Here is a 12,437-nt window from a genome sequence, read left to right as displayed (position 1 = left end):
TGCACATGCTTACATACTCCTTCACTGCAAAATGCAAATTTATACCTATCCATGCTTTCCAGAATACTAGGCCAGGGAAAGAGAGCATTCCGGACACCAGCCAGAGCTGTTACCCCTTGTTGAGTGGAGAAGAAATCAAAAAAATTCCTCAAGATCCCCAGTACATTAAAGGGAACCTGCTGGCAAACTACATCGTAGTGGCAATGGCCAGGAAGAGCAATAATGCACCCAAATCAACCCGCCCACCACTAAAGAAAGCGAGCACGAGAATGGATCTGGTTGTTAGGAAGAAGGGAAGCAGTGATGCAATGGAGAACTGCAAATTCCAGTGCACTGTTCAACCAGTACGGCTGTCAACAGTGGGAGGAGATGGAAAGGCTCATGCAGAACCTTCCAGAGGTATTCAAAAGGACGGCAAAGAATGTGATCCAGGAGGGCCCACGTCAGCGCTTGACGTGGCAGATACCAGCAGGCAGATGGGCATGGGCCAACACTTGGGCAAGACACTGGGTAACCCCTTTTTGGGACTGCTCTAGACAGGGCACTCAAACAAATAAAGACAATGAGTCAGCCAAATGAAATGAAATGCCGGCATTTGTAAAGCGCACAGCCACCTCCACCGGAGGTGTCCCGGCGCTGCCGTATACCACTTAGGAATCCTTCCTGGCTTTTTCCCTTTGAAATGTCCACTCCTGGGCACCCCCAAGGTGAAGCCAGGCATCCCTGCGCTGTTGGGGCCGTTGTGGAGATTAAGCAAGCTATTGCCCAGAGTTGCAGAGTGGGACCTATGATTAGAATAGGCACTGAGGCGAGAATTATCAGGTCCGAGGAAATTGAGCCCAAGACCCGCTGAGGCGGGTATTGAACCCTGGTCCCGGACCAGCCCTCTGCATCAGGGTCTGCCGCTCTAGCCAAAGCCATGGAGGCTTTGTGATTCACAGAGTCCTTCAGGAGAGGGAAAATCTCCAACAGGAGACTAACAGAAGGCAGGGTTTTCACCAGCCCCATTGCAACAACAGCACGCCGTTAGCCAGCAAGCTATACACCATCCCGCCCAAAAACAGAGCCAACACCCAGCAAGGCTGCCCTTTTGCATGAAACCTAGTGGGAGAGTACCCAGCCCCACCACATAACGCCAGTGGTGGGGTAAATTGGAGGTTTACTGCAGGAGTGCAGGTCAGTCACCTCAGACAATTGAATCTTAAACCTAATTAGATACAATTACTGCTTAGAACTCACCACTCTACCGCCACACTCTTAAAGGATAGAAATCTCATACAGTTGTAAAAATAAATCACGGAACCTATCAGGAAACGAGCCATAGTGTTTCTTTAACCAAGGGAGACTGGCAATGGCGTCTACTCAGTGTACTTCAATTACCAAAACAAGGCTGAACACTGAGAACCTAAACCAGTTAATGCAAACTTCACACTTAAAATTACAAAGGCAGTGACTGCTTACCTTTAGAAGACTGGGTAGACCCGTCAATCCATATCTGGATGATTGGCTGGTACAGGCAACTTGGAACAAAGATGCCACGAAGACATGCAAACAGTCATGCTACAATGCCTTGGACTCCCCATCAACCACGAGAAAATTGTCAGCACACTCTGAGCAGGTGAAGTTGTTCTTGGACTAGAGAACAGCATGTGCATGCCCAGTCCCCAAGAGGGCAACAGCAATAACAGATCAAGCTTGCCTCTACCAGAAGGCTGTCATGAATTTAAAGGGCATGTTGGCATCAGGCATCAGGCATCCTCCCGTCATACCGCAGGTGAGATTGTATATGCAACCCATAGAGAAATGCCTCTGCATCAAATGTTCAAAATCCATCGGGAGCTGGGAAGTTCTATTGGTTGTCACATCAAAGGTTCGAAAGGGAATAGAATGGTGGAACATAATGAATGTTTGGTTTAGGGACGCCTTTTAAATTACCAACCCCCATGGTGACCATAACAGAGGGCACATCCCACAAGGGCTGGGGAGTCCACATGGACAATCTGAAGGTCAGAGGACCCTGGGGACCCACCCCCCCTCAAGCACATAAACTACCTGGAACTCAAGACTGTTTTCCTGGCATATGAGTGGGCAGACAGTGCTTGTCAAGACAGACTACACAAGTCGATGTTGTACCTCAACATGCAGGGAAGAACAAGATCATAGTGAATAATAATAATAATAATACTGAATAATAGTACCTTAGCGTTGGGTGTGTTTGTATTTACTGCTGCAAGGGTTTTTAAACCTGAATCTTTTTTTAATCTTGTGTATGCTTAAAACCAACTTAAAAACAACTGTTGTTACCTTGCCAGTTCACGCGCTGACTCCCCGGTCCACCGCACCAAATTCATGCTGTTTGTGTGGAGGGAGGAATAGCGTCAGTTACTTCTTGGTTGTCCCTCGGCGGGCGGCCATCTTTAGAGGGTGACGGTCTAGTCTCCCCTCCCTCCCTGACTATATAGGGCTGGGCACTATCTCGCTCGGTTAGACTGAATAATAGTACCGTAGCGTTGGGTGTGTTTGTATTTACTGCTGCAAGGGTTTTTAAACCTGAATCTTTTTTAATCTTGTGTATGCTTAAAACCAACTTAAAAACAACTGTTGTTACCTTGCCAGTTCACGCGCTGACTCCCCGGTCCACCGCAGCAAATTCATGCTGTTTGTGTGGAGGGAGGAATAGCGTCAGTTACTTCCTGGTTGTCCCTCGGCGGGCGGCCATCTTTAGAGGGTGACGGTCTACTCTCCCCTCACCTCCCAATCTATATATCCCTGGGTTGGTAGCGCAGCGGTTACGCGCAGCGGTAGCGCCACAGAAGCGCCAAAGAGAAGCCAGTCTGTGCCAGTCCGCGTCCAGACGCTTCCAGCTTCACATTTCTCTGCCGGCCTGTCATCATGGTAGGAAATCGCCTCTTTTACAGTTCCTCTTCTCTGCATTTGTTACGTCCCCCCTCCAATCTTTCGTGTCTTCACTCGATCCCTCCGTCCAATACCAGGCCCCAATGTTCATTATGTGACTGGAGCCCTTCTCTTACTCACATCGTGAAACCTCAACCCGTACCGACAAGAAGAATGCTTCTCCTTAACTGCCGGTCCCTACCTAAGCACCACACAGAGCTCTCCATGCTGTTAGAAGAGCTCAATCCTGAGGCTCTCTTCCTGACCGAAACCTGGCTGCAGCTGGAAAACGATCCATGCACCGTGTGGTCGACCCCTCCAGGCTACACCATGAAACGCCTTGACCGTCAGACTGGCAGAGGTGGCGGACTTGCCATCATTTATAAAGACATCTATAAATGCCACTTCACCTCTTTTACTATACCATCCTGTGAGAGCTTATACTTTGCGTTAGAGTTTTCTCCTACCACCACATTTTCCGGCATGTTGGTCTATCGTCCCCCTGGCGCCCTCTGTAATTTTATTCCTAATTTGACAGACATTGTCGCTAACGCCTTGCTCACCTCGGCAAATTTCACTTTGCTGGGCGATTTTAATTTGCACCTGGATGATCCGTGTGACATCTCAGCTAACAACCTGATGTCTAACCTTCGGGCTATCGACTTCTGCCAAAAAGGTGTTCTCGCGACACACAACAAGGGACACCTTTTTAGATCATGTCTATAGCAATTTAGATAATCTAGAAGTGGAGATTCCCGTTCCACTTCCCTGGACTGACCATTTTTTAATACCCTTTACTTGGTCCTTAAATCCTCCCCATATCCCTCACAATCTTAATAAACACCGCGGAAGGAAGTGGTCTTCACTTCCATTCCCGGATTGGGGACTGGCCCTGTCTGAACATCCACCGCAGAGGTCCACCAACCCTAATACGGCCTCGACCAACTTCGACAACTGGATCTCCAGTACCCTCGACCAAGTCCTCCCCATCATCCCCCTAAAATCTATAATAAGACCCAAAGTCGCCCCTTGGTACACACCTGCTCTTAGAATTATGAAGCAAACCTGCCGCAAACTCGAGAGAGCGTGGAGACAGGACCACTCCCAACAGAGGAAGGCCGACTACAGAGCCGCCATAAAGCTTTATAAAAAGGAAATCCTCGCCACACAATCCCGCTTTTATGAGGAGAAAATCAAAACCGCTGCCAATGCACCCAAGGACATTTTTAAAATAGCCAAATCTTTAACTTCCCCTCCCCCCGAGTGTCAATCATCAGACGGTGCACAAACACGTTGCAATAATATTGCCACTTTTTTCTCCCAGAAAATCCAGGCTATCTATTCCTCATTTACCATTGCTGCTGATAACACTGAACCCACCTCCTGCCCTGCTTCCGATCACTCTACCCCCTGTACACTTGAAAAATTCCCATTTCTCGACCCCTCCTCATTAGACAGGCTGATTCCCAAGATCACCTCGGGATCCCCGAATGACCAAGCACCCCCACAGACTCATCAAGATCATAGACATCATTCGCCCGGTCATCCTGGACGTCCTCAATGCCTCCATCGCCTCTAAAACCGTTCCGCCTCCATGGAAGTGTGCGATGGTTAAAGCTTTACTGAAAAAGCCAACCTTGGACCAGAACAACTTGGCCAACTATCGCCCTATCTCCTTACTTCCATGAATGAGCAAACTGCTGGAGAGGCACGTGAACAACATCCTAGTGGACTACTTTGAGTCCAACGGTCTGCTACGTTCCTCCCAGGCTGGGTTCCGCCCTCAGCACGGAACCGAAACCGCTCTCCTAGCGGTGACGGAAGAGGCCAGAGCTGTGCTGGACCAGGGAGGTAAGGCTGCCATCATATTACTTGATCTCAGTGCCGCGTTCGACACGGTCAACCACTCCACACTACTACATCGGCTGAGTGGTTTGGGCGTGTCGGGCGCGGCCCTGGAATGGCTTGCCTCCTTCCTGGACGACAGATTCTTCCAGGTGTTCGAGGGCGAGTCGGTCTCCCCTAAGCATCCTCTTAGGTGTGGGGTACCTCAGGGCTCCTCCCTGAGCCCCACCCTTTTTAATGCTTATATGGAGCCCCTAGAGAGGATAGTCCATCCCTTCGGAGTGCGTATTGTTACCTACGCAGATGACACCCAACTGGTGGTCTCCCTTGACCACCGAGAGGGATCATCTTCTACCCTAGGTCCCTGTCTTGAGGCCGTTGCCAGATGGATGCAATCCTCACATCTCAAGCTTAATGGGGAGAAAACAGACATTATGCTGTTGGGCAATCCTTCTCCATCTGCCCTAGCATCCATCTGGCCTCCATCTCTTGGCCCGCCTCCTCTTCCTAAATCCCAGATTAAGAGCCTCGGAATTTGGCTGGACAAAGCGCTGGACTTCTCAGCCCAAGCCACCAAAACCTCATCTATGTGCATCCGGATGATGAAAATGCTCCGTAAGGTGCTTCCCCTGCTCCCATTCCAGGCCAGAAGGATCATGGTCCAGGCCCTGGTCCTTTCCCGCCTGGATTATGGGAACGCTCTATACATGGGAGCGCCTGCAGGAGTGACTCATAGGCTTCAAGTCACACAAAACTGTGCCGCCCGGCTGCTCTATAACATCCCTCGTTGGCAGTCTGCGAAGAAACCCCTGAAAGAACTCAATTGGCTCCCAGTAGCGGCCACAGTGCAGTTTAAGGCCATGTGCATTGTGCACAAATCTTTCCATCGCACGGGCCCGGCTATTCTGCACCCTATAGTTACTCCCTATGCACCGTCCAGAGCATTACGCTCCAGCTCCCTTAAGCTTGTAACCACCACCAAAGTTAGTAAAGCTCGCTGGGGTGGCAGCTCCTTTTCTCACACCGCAGCCAGGCTGTGGAACTCCCTTCCGCCTTCTCTCCGAGAAATTAACATCCACCTCTCCTTCAGAAAGGCTTTAAAAACGTACTTGTTTGCAAAAATGTGCTGATCTACCCGAGCCCGCCACTAGCATTCAGTCAAAAGCGCTGCGAGGCCTCCGGGTAGTTACGCGCTATACAAGTGCAATTTCCATTCCATTCCATTCCAGTGTTCAGGTACTGGGGCACACCAAACTTGGCCCTATTTGTAAGTCCAGAAAACACCAAATGCCAAGTCTTTGCGTCAAGGTTTCCACGCCACCAGTGCAAGGGGAATACCCTTTTGATAGACAGGTCAGTGGGATTTGCATGCACCTTTACACCAATTCCCCTGATCCCAAAGGTACCGGACAAGGTCACACAGTCAAGTACGTCACACATACTCGTCGCCTCACAATGGGCCAGACTAACATGGTGTTTGGAACTACTAAAGAGATGTCCAGAGGGCAAATCATAGCAATCAAAGCAACACAGCGCTTATTAACAATCCAAAACCGAAGTGTGTGCCACCCAGAACTAGCCACACTCCACCTAGTAGCTTGGCTCATGAATACCTGCAATTTGGACATCTACAACTGAAGGACAGTGGAGATTGTGAACCAGGTTTGAAAGCCAAACACTAGGAAGTGCTATACAGACAAGTGAGATGGATGCATTCTCTGGTGCAAGGACCTCAAAAAGTTAGATGCTAAACTTCCTCACCCAACTTCTGGACAGCGGTCTAGCCTAAACCTCACTAACAGGGCACTTGGCTGCCATAGTCTCACACATCAAAGGAATTACAAGGAACAGTATCTTCACACTTCCGGTGGTGAAAAGATTGTTGAAAGGATCAAGGAGGGTGGCGCCACCAAGAGTGGAACCAAATCCAATGTGGAACCTGAACACAGTTCTCACCATTTGAGTACATGCACAAGACGGGAGTAAAAGTTCTTCAACCTAAAAACAGCATTTTGAATAGCGATCACGTCTCTTTGCTCAGCATCCAGGAGCCATACCTCCAAATCCACAAGGTAAAGTTTTTAGGAACAAACCCTCAAGGTCTACCCAAGGTAGTATAGCACATGTCAATCAACTACCAGTTTTTTTTCCAGCATTCAAAGTTGCAGGTCAAAAGTGCACTCATACCCTGTATGTGTGAAGGGCACTTGTGTACTACCTACAAGAGGCACAAGAAATTAGAAAAGGGAATCCACTAAAGGTATGCTGGTAGCGAAAAGAACAATTTGGCAATGGATTTTTTTTTTATATTTCTTTATTAGGTGTTCCTCCATATCAACAGATTACATACAAGTATCAGTATTAGTCTCCATCACCTCAGCCGAGGTGGAACACAGTTTTATATCTGCACAGATCAAGATATAGACCACCGATGTAGCCAGTGGATGAAACGCTTATTCCACATTCCTTCACATTTCATAAACATTCTGAAAAACATAACTGCAACTAACCACCCCCCACCCCCCCACCCTTACTCCCTAACCCCGACTCAACCCCTACCCTCCCCCTGCCAGGTCTGGGTACCTTGAGATCTGTATTTCGTATGATCTATACTGGGTCCCTTTGCGTCTGCCCACTGTGTCCCGGGGCCGTCCCCCCTGTGGAAGGCGCCAGTTCCTAATTTGCTTGTGTGGATTTTGGTGTGTGCCCAGTTATCTCTTGCATCATTGTTCCCCATGCCTGGAGCACTTCCGATAGTTTATGATCTCTCCTGGTGTTACGCATATGCACTTCTTCAGCCAGTGCCCACTCCCTCAAATCTGTTCTCCACTTCGCCACTATTGGTCCCTGTTGAGTTAGCCAATGGATCGCGATACGCCCTTTGGCTATAACTAGTCCCAGGACCAGGAACCTCCTACTTGTTTTGCGCTTAGGATCTCGTGGAATCAAGCCCAATATGCAAACGCGTGGGTCCAAATCAATGACCCATCCTGTTATCCTGGTCAGGTTTTCTATGACCAGCCTCCAGTATTCCTTGATTGTTGGGCACAGCCACACCATGTGCGGGAAATCTGCCTGAACACTACGACATCTGGGGCAGTGTGGATCCCTGGATGCATCAATGGCATGAAGCCGCTTGGGCGAGAGATAAGTCATATGTATCATGTTATATTGGATTTGTTTAAAGCGGTTGCATACCGATACCTTCCGGACCCCTTCATGTATCTTTTCCCAGTCACGAGGCGTTATCTCCTGCGAACACACCTGCTGCCAAGTATCTTCTATTTTGAGGAGGCCATTCTTCTTATCTTCTCGAAGTGCCCTAAAGAGGTGAGTCACAAACTTCCGACCCCCCGCCATTGAGAGCATCGTGACTAGGGTGTGCGTGTGCTCCGGAGCTTCTGGCAACGAGGACCACCTGTATCGCGCCGTCACTGCTATCTTAGCATACTGCAGAAACTGCCCCGACCCCAGCTAAAAGTTACTCACCGCCAGTAGGTGATGAATTTATCCGGATAAAGGTCAGAGAGCATCAGACAGCCCCCATCTTTCCACCCAGACAGCCCCCTTCTTTCCACTTGTCCGTGGACATCACCTGGTCTATGTGGGCAAAGGATGGCATAAGCCAGAAGTCCGCTTCCGGGGCAAACAGTCGACCCCCAATCAGGCATCTCATCACCTGACTCCACAAAGCCGCCCCAGATCTCACCAGTGGAGGGATCTGCTCCCGCTGCCCCCCCCCCCTCCCCCCGCCCGCCATAGAAGGGCTCCTAGCTGTCGATCGCCAAACGTACCCTCTAATAGTGACCTCTCACAGGAGCGGTCCATGTTTAGCCATGCTATGACATGCTGCAATTGGGCTGCAAAGTACTAAAGTTCCAAATTTTTTACCTCTAGGCCCCCCTTTCCTTACCTATGCTTCATAATCTCCAGACTCACCCGGCATCTCTTCCCATTCCATAACAATAAAACCAGGAGTGCATCCAGTTCCTTAAATACCTTGTGTGGGGCGATCTTCCCCATGAGGGAGAGGTTAAGTGTGTTCCAAAAGGCAATACTACCCCGCAATTCCCGGATAATCCTTCCCATATTGTGTTGATAAAATATGGCCTCAGTCCTGCCAAGCCATATCTCCAGATACAGTAGCATGTCCGCTGCCCAAGGGAGTTCCAGCACGGGACGCTGGGTCACCTCCCAATCACTCTCCGATCCTATCGCGTACAGCTGCGATTTCGCCTTATTGATAAAGTCCCGAAGCGGCCGCAAACCGCGCCAGTGCAACGATCAGGACTGGCAGGGACCAGGTCGGCCGGGCCAGATTTATAAGCGGGTTATCGGCATACAGGGACACGACATGCTCAGAGCCCCCGATCTGCATGCCCTGTCCCTCCAGTACCCCCCGAAGGTGGCAGGCCAATGGTTCCATTGCCAGTGCGAACAGCAAGGGGGAGAGCGGACAGCCTTGCCGCGTCCCCCTTGCTATAGGTATTACGTCTGACACATACCGTCCGGTACGAACCCTCACCACTGGCTTAGTATAAAGCAATTTGACCCAGTTGACAAAACAGTCACCTAGGCCCATTTTAAGCAGCACCTGCCAAAGATAGCCCCACCTTATCGAGTCGAACGCTTGTTCAATACCTAGAAACACTAAAGTACTCTGTTGGGCCCGCCCCACCAATGATTGCATAACATGGGCAAGGCGAACGATGTTCCGCAGTGTATTCCTGCCCGGTATAAAACCAGACTGGTCTTCATGGACCAGTTGATGTAGATATGGAAGGAGCCTATTGGCCAAGACTTGGCTGATAATTTTAAGGTTCACGTTCAACATTGAAATTGGCCTATACGAACCAGGGAGCAGGGGATCCTTCCCCGGTTTGGGGATCATCACGATCAACGCCTCCCTCATGGAATTTGGCAGCTGTCCGCACTCACCGGCCTCCTCCGTGCTTTCCAACAATTTAGGCATCAGGACCCCCCCATATGCCTTATACAGTTCCGCCTCCATGCCGTCGGTCCCAGGGCACTATGCAGTTTTCAGATGGGCAATTGCCGCCCGTATTTTCTTCCCTCTAAAGGGGGCTCCCAAAGCTTTCTGACTCTCCTGGTCCACACAAGGCAGCTCCACCGTTGCCAAAAAAGTCTCTGCCATCTCGGGGGTCACATGCATGTCAGGCACAGAGTATATTCTACATAAGTGGGTCCAGAATGTTTCGTTGATCTCGTGTGGCGTATTAACCACCCAGTCAAGGTTGTTTTTTATTGCCAAGATCGGGAGGGGTTGCATCTCTGCCATAATCAGCCGGGCTAATAACCGACCCGCCTTATCGCCTTCTGTATACCAGCGACACTTACTAAAATTTCTATTGAATTTGCTCAGCGAATCCCATAGGTCCCTAAGCTTCCGTTGCGTGTCTTCCCATTGCACCGACCCCTCCTTATTCGTGGGAAGCTCCTTCTCTAGAGCCGCCAAGTGCGCCTCCTGACAGCGTAGGTCGCGTTCTAATACTTTTTTAACTCCCAGCTCTGTGGACATGCATAACCCCGTACCACAACTTTCATTGCATCCCATTCGATCGCCCTGGAACTAGCAGAGACCCAGTTTGTCTCAAAATAGGATTCCAGCCCATTCGATATGGCGTCCTTATAGGTCGGGGCCCCCAAAGCTTCAGTGATGACGCATAGTTGGTCGACGTCGAGACACTCACCATCGACGTTGCATCATTCATCAAGACGCCGGTCACGTTCCAAAGATCGCAGCGTCCTCTCATTCTATTATGAGCTCTCCCCAGGTGCTCTCGATGTCAAGCAGCTCTTCTGCTCATTCCCCAGAGCAAACAAGATGATCTCCAAGAAGCTCTCCACGTAGACGGTGATCTCCTTTGATTCGTCTTTTGCCCAGATGGCTACAACCTCTCCATCACTGGCAGAAAGAAACCTCCGGTCATGCTCAGTGGCCTACGGACTATTCCAGTCCACTGCACAGATCCCCTCTACAACGTTTGGCGCAGGAGGTGGACATGTCTCCCACTCCTCGGCCAGGGATCACCGAGGCAAATCTCCGGAGCATAGATCAACTCATTCTCCTCGCAAAAGGCGAAGAACACCATCTTGGTCGTCCTTTTCGCACTCATCCAAAAGGGACTATTCTCCTACCCTTACGGATAGCCCTCCCTCAAGTGTCACCCATTGATAATGTTAACACCTTCCATGCTGTCCTCGCTAGAGGAGCACAGAAGCTGAGCATAGACATGTCGGCTCCTCAGACCACTACTTCAATCATTTTCGAAACCCTCCATCAGAGGTCGGCGGCTAGACCATTACTCCCTCTAGTCCCTGGTCTCCCTGAACCGGTAATGGACATCTTCCTCACCCCATTCTCAATTAAGGCAGCTCCGTCTCGTTCCTGAAAGTATAAACCTGCTACATCTGATCCTCTTTCTGAAGTCAGATCCTCCACCGGATTCTGTCATCATCACAGCAGTAAAGACACACGCAGTGGCTTCTTCCTCTTCAGCTCCTCCACACAAGGAGAGTAGAGCCCAGTATTCTTGGGGGAGAAAGGTCTGCGGCTTTGCAGCATTTTCTCTTAAGGTGTCTAGCTCTGCTGCCCTGCTGGGACGTTACGACAGGTCCTTATGGGATTTGTTGGAGCGTTTTAAAGAGAAGCTGCCAATGGAGGATCAACCAGACTTTGCAGAGAGTCTCCACGAAGGGGCGCTGTTAGCCAATCAAGTGATCAACATAGCAGCGGAACGGGCGTATTTGGCTGCACACTCATATGCACATGGAATACGTGCACAGAGGTTTTCCTGGTTGCGCCTAATAGCTTTTAAACCGTAAGCTCAACAGTTTATTTTGAATCTTCAATTCTCCGGTAACTCCCTTTTTGGATCGCACACTGACGAGGAGATGGCCAGAATGAAGGCCAAGTTGGATACACTAAAGGCTGTGGGCCTGGAAAAGTAAAAGGAGTCAAATGATGCTACAGACCTTCTAACCGCAAAAATTACCAACAGAGCGTTCAAACCCCTCAATGGTCTCAAAACAAACAAACCAAATCTCAATACCAAGGCTGTCGTTCCTCGAGAGGCAGAGGAGGGCATCAAGATCAGTCCTCTTTCACAGCTAAAACTCAAGGCAAGCAATGATTTTCTGCTTCCTCTAGCACCGTTGCACACTCCAGTGGGAGGAAGTATTTTGAAATTGCGCAATGGATACGCGCTACGTTTCTGCGCGCCTGCAAGAGACGTTCCTCCGGTGAGGTCAGGTCCTCAACACCTGAAACTGCTGCATCAGGAAGGGTCAACCCTTCTTAAGAAACTAGCCATATAAGAGGGCCCTCCTGCCCAGAAGGGAAAAGGAGTCTACTCCAGATATTTCCTTGTTCAGAAAAAAGACCAAACAAACAAGTTCAGACCTTTTCTAGGTCTCCGATCTCTTAACCAGTTCATGCGAAAGAAGAAGTTTCGTATAGTGGCGCTCCATCAAATATTTCCACATCTAAGGAAAGGAGATTGGATGTGTTCGCTGGATCTGCAAGATGCCTACTTTCACATTCCAATTGCCCCCACTACATCGCAAGTTCCTGAGATTCATGGTAGGCGCATTACCAGTTCAGAGTCTTATGGTTCGGCCTCAAATCTGCCCCACAGGTATTCACGAAATGCATGGCATTGGTGGCGGCAGCATTA

The 12,437-nt window shown here is 49.8% G+C and overlaps 1 protein-coding gene across 1 annotated transcript in view; it reads left to right on the top strand.

The window, feature by feature from the left end:
• The window catches only part of LOC144818410 (carnosine N-methyltransferase-like), a 138,719-nt gene that overhangs the window by 67,955 nt on the left and 58,327 nt on the right, over positions 1–12,437 (top strand). The gene's annotated exons all lie outside the window — the stretch shown is intronic.

Source organism: Lissotriton helveticus, chromosome 2_1 (assembly GCF_964261635.1).
Source record: "Lissotriton helveticus chromosome 2_1, aLisHel1.1, whole genome shotgun sequence".
In the NCBI taxonomy this organism is placed as follows: Eukaryota; Metazoa; Chordata; class Amphibia; order Caudata; family Salamandridae; genus Lissotriton; species Lissotriton helveticus.
The sequence above is the reverse complement of the archived record's forward strand: the minus strand, read 5'-3'. Positions and strand labels throughout refer to the sequence as shown.